Raw genomic sequence first — 5,155 nt, 5'->3', positions numbered from 1 at the left:
GCAAATCCAATTGAAAATGTTTGGGCGCTTATAAAGTTTAAGCTCCGAGGAAAGAAAATATGGACCGTCAAGCAGTTAATTCGACAGATTCGATTTATATGGAGATCTTTGTCTGAAGATTATGCTGTAAAATTAGTAGAAAGTATGCCTCGGAGATGCCAGTCAATTATTGATAATGGAGGCGACTGGACAACTTATTAATAATAAAGCATCGCAGTCTATATCATGCATAATGTGTACAAATTTTTTCAATTTATGTATTATCCTAAGTTTTTGAGTTTTGCCGTACACGCTCTTATCAAACATATACGGTATCCAAAAATTACAATCTGTATATACGGTGTCCAAAAATTACAATCATTTTATGCAACTTCTTTTATTAATAACTTTTTAATAAACAATAAGCGACGAAGAAAAGAAAGGAAAAGGATTTGGAGGTCACCTTTTTCTTCCTCCTAAAATAGAAATTCTTATATAGACAACCGATCGACATACTTTTATTTTAGAATAAACAAATCGTCTGCCAACCTCCTCGAAGTGTTATTTAGTGATTCATAATACATTCAATACCTAATCCACAGGATTTTAAGCGCTAGACCTCTTTTAACCTGAAGCCGAGGTAACTAATTCAATAATAATCTACAGAAAAATACCGAGCGAAAACAAAATTTGACCTGCGTATTCGGAAAAGCGAACCAACAACATACCTCACACAAATACACACACTCACTCACGTTTTACCTTAATTATAAATTCAAACCTCGAACCTTAATACGCTCCACTTTCAAATGTTGGTGCCCCCAACATTTGTCTGAATCCGGGGGTGTTACGTCCCGTAGGGCCACACATACCTTTAATCGGAATGCGAATCGAATATCTTTAATTGCATAAAGATTATCTATCCGACCGAGTTACAAAACAGTTAAGTACACAAAAGAAATACTTAGACCGCGAGTCTTACGAAAGAATCATGAAACACGTCACCTACAAGTGCGCATGTCCATATATCATCTGATCGAACATTTCCCAAATTTTCATTTTTTCTCACAAATCCGAGCCTCATTCTTGTTACTAAGCACGTCATCTCCAACAAATCCGGTAACCGCTATCGCCGAAATTTTCTATTTTCCAAAACTATGAAAGTCCGATCCGTATGATTTTTCGGCCATAATTATCTTTTTTACTACTTTTCGTCCATATCGCATTCGTGGGCACTACCATTCATATCGCATTCGTGGGCACTTCTATCCACATCGCATTCGTGGACACTTCTATTCACATCTGCCTTTGCACTTCGAACTTCATCGCACTCGCGATCACCTTGGAAAACAACGACCATCAGACAGGACGGGAGCCACGATCTCAGGAAATTCAGAAAGACCCATTTTCCCTCGTACACTTCAATAGTAAGTCATTGTTTTATTATTCATCTTTCCGCGTCTCAATTTCGCATAAGTCCGGACAGACATATTTTTATTTTGTACCGAAAACCCATATCTTTAATTAATCATGTTAGTTGGTCAACACCCGCGATTTCATTACGTGGACTTTGAAACGGTTCTCTAGGAATTTGACACCTTATTCGCGAACCAAACGCGAAATAAGCGAGAGTTCTGCCGGGAGCTAATACGCGGTTGTCTTGGACGCTACCTTAGTGTACCTGCGGATCAGTTACCACCCGTCCCTCCTTACCTTCTTCCCCCGATGGTATCGACTAACTATCCTTCCGAATATCGCCCCTCAGCTCCTTTTCTCTCAGAAGAACCGCCACCTCTATCCTCCGATTACCTACACACGAATCGCTAACATCCACACACACATACACGCACACACCGTATTAAATTGTAGTTATAAATAAATCATATTTTTTCCTTTCATAAAGAAATTTAATTTATAATTAAAGAAATTAAAGTTATATTAGTATTTAATAGCACGAAGACATCCGTGCTTGCTCCTTTGTGCCGTTAATTTCTCACTATTAGTTAAATCTATTCAGGAGCTTTCTATTATTTCGGTTTATCATAAGCATTAGTAGGAAGAATATACTATCTCTCTCTCGTATAATAACATCTCTTACGAGATCGACTCTTTCGTTCTCTCTCAACTTACATCTTAAAGAGTTTATAAACATTGTGTTGCGAGATTACTGTCGAAGCCTCGGTGGCCGAATGGAAAGGCGTCCCGCCCGGAAAGTGGGGAGGTTCCAGGTTCGAGTCCTGGCGGAGGCAGTTTTTTCGCAACATATATAAAAAAGGAATCTATTTGAGTCTTCGGTTTAATGGGGGTTTGGAATTTTAATTAAAATATATATTTAAAATTTGGGACTCAAGGATCGGTCTAAATATGGAAGGTTGATTCTCCGCGTACGTTAGTCGAAAAGAAAATTTCAATACGTGCGTTTGACATACTGGACATTTTTATCCTCCCACAATCATATTAATATTAAAGTTATATTAGTATTTAATAGCACTAAGACATCCGTGCTTGCTCCTTTATGTGCCGTTAATTTCTCACTATTAGTGAAATTTAATTTCTTTCTTAACCCGTCCTCTCCCATTATCGCTCCAGATCCAATCCCGAGTAAAGAGATTCAGATCTCTGACTCAAAATTGGACCGCTCGCCGTACGTCGTTGCGCTAGTAAAACGACCGTTCTGGTCACTGACTCGCTCTTTGATCTATAAGTACAGGCGAGGCTTTCATTACGTTGTGTTCTCCTACAGGACAAAAGCAACCGTGTATAATGTCTATTGACATTAACGACTACTTTACGTCAGAATACCAACTTTTTGTGCCTCCCTTATAGAAATATCATACTAAGAAATACTGAAAAATTATTAGTCATTAAATATTACCAGTAATTCAGTAATTTTTTGGCCAGTACTTAATTTCTGGTGAATACTGATAATAAAATCACTGTTAAATATTAATAGTAATCAAATACTGAGAATTATTATGCGAAGATGAAAAATGAGAAAATCATACAAAAATATACTTATATTCCTAATTTTCTCATGTCTCATAAACTACTAGATATCGAAGGTTGTCAACACATTCCAAACTTTCGTGAATCCTCCTGCGATAATTTCGATCCCAAGCAGTAATACCACCGGTCACCAATCCATGTCCTGACTCCGTTAAAGTGTTGCTTAACCTGACGATCGAGCGGCACGCGGCGCTTCAACGATATTCTTACGATTAATGCATATATAATGTATCCTTATAGTGTTCACAGTATATTATAACATATCTAGCAAACACCAAATAATAGTTACATAATTTTTACTTGTTGTTTATTGGATAATTTGCTGATAGATATTGAAACAATGCAACATTCGATATGCGATGAGTATTGATGTAATGTAGTGAAACAATGATAATTACTTTTACATTTTTAACAAAATGTTATAATGATTAATCCAACAAAAAAAATTAAAAAATCCAAGAAAATCCAAATTAAACAAATCGAATTACTAAATTTTGAGAGAAACATTTAAAAAATATTATTTAAAACAATAGTGTTGTTTCATTATATGACATGGTTTCCTTGAACGAAATAAAAGTTTTATTTTCATCATTTTAAAAAATGATATTTCGTTTAAGAATATAATAATAAATTTTAATGAAATAAAAAAAAACACAAAATTAAACAAGTATGAATATTAAATCTAAAGAAAGTATTTTCTCCGAAAAAACGGTATAAGAAGTATAAAAAATATGCAATAAGACAAATTAATGATTGCCACTAACGAGTGCTATTCTAAGTGCTATTCTGTAAGTATTATTGACGTAAAACATTACTGAATTTAAAATACAAGTAACAAAAATAACTAGTAAATAAATAAAATATATTATATTCGTAATATTTTTTTTAAATATTGCTGTATATATTGCTAAAGTAATATTGCAAATTAATGTCATTGCAAAGTCTCTGCAACATTGCACTGCAATATGCAATCTTGCAACGTTGTAGCAATGTTGCTGCAAGCTTCTGTGCTGTATGGGCATTGCTGAGATTCGAGCCTGAGACCTTTCCCAAGTAGCAGACTTACGTCAAAATGACATCCAAATCTAAGTAAGTTCAGGATAAAAAATAACCAAGGAATGATAAAAAATATCGTGAGAATATCGTCAAAATGATAGTCTAATGTCACAGACCGATGACGACATTTTAGAGGATTTAATGACGTTTTACGACGTCTCTAAATGTCAATAATACGTTTTTAAGATGTTATACAGAAACGTCATTAAGATGTCACAAAAAGACGTTTTAAAGACGTCGTTATTTAATCACTTGATGTCATTCGACCAGTTATGACAAGTTTTTTACGTCATTTTGACGTGAGCCTGTTACTTGGGCTGATTCTTGTGTCGTTCACCTTACCTACTGCATCATTTTGATTGAGAGACGCTTTATATTGTATACATATGGTATATCCATATACGAAAGCATATGATTTATTTAAAAGAAGAGAATAGATTCTTTTAAAATATATGTTTTAAAAAGTATGTAGAAAGTATTTAAAAAATATTTACATGTTTTAAAAGTAAGTAAAATAAATTATTTTGTAAATTTAAATAAATTGTTTTCTGATAATAAAAGAAACTTTAATTTGAAACATAAAAAAATATTTTTAATATTAGAAAATAATTTATTCAGATTTATAAAGTGATTTACTTGTATTTTATTTACTTTTAAAACAAGCAAATATTTATATAAACAGTTTTTACATTTAAAAACACTAATTTTCTCCTTGTAAAAAAATCATTTGTTTATTCTTCTATATATATCGATATTTTAAATCAAAGAGATCACTTTTTTCATTTATAAATTCATAATTTTACAGCTTATTTTACAAATTTAAAAAAATATTTCTTTATATTTATTATATATTTCCGAAAATTTAACAAATATTTTTTTAAGTTAAGAAATTATATATAGCAAAATATATTTCTTTTATTTAAAGAATTTTTTCTAATGTACATTACCAATTTAAATTCCGATTTTCTTATTTCTTTATTAAATTAATAATTATAAATAATTATATTTATTTTTTTTATTTGCAATATTTATAGAAATATTTACAAAATATTAATTTTTTGTTTACAATAAATATTATATAAAATATTTAGATATTTAGATATTTCTATATTTT

General features: G+C 31.9%; 1 protein-coding gene and 1 non-coding gene across 10 annotated transcripts in view; one reads left to right on the top strand and one right to left on the bottom strand.

The window, feature by feature from the left end:
- The window catches only part of LOC116850990 (tachykinins-like), a 395,129-nt gene that overhangs the window by 153,255 nt on the left and 236,719 nt on the right, over positions 1 to 5,155 (bottom strand). The window lies entirely within an intron of this gene.
- Positions 2,155 to 2,228, top strand: Trnas-gga. Its single transcript has one exon. It is a non-coding gene; the product is annotated as a tRNA-Ser (tRNA).

The sequence above is a fragment of the Odontomachus brunneus genome, unplaced genomic scaffold, assembly GCF_010583005.1.
Source record: "Odontomachus brunneus isolate Ranch 3 - 2012 unplaced genomic scaffold, Obru_v1 Obru_scaffold_163, whole genome shotgun sequence".
NCBI classification, from domain to species: Eukaryota; Metazoa; Arthropoda; class Insecta; order Hymenoptera; family Formicidae; genus Odontomachus; species Odontomachus brunneus.
This window is presented reverse-complemented; position numbering and strand designations above follow the sequence as displayed.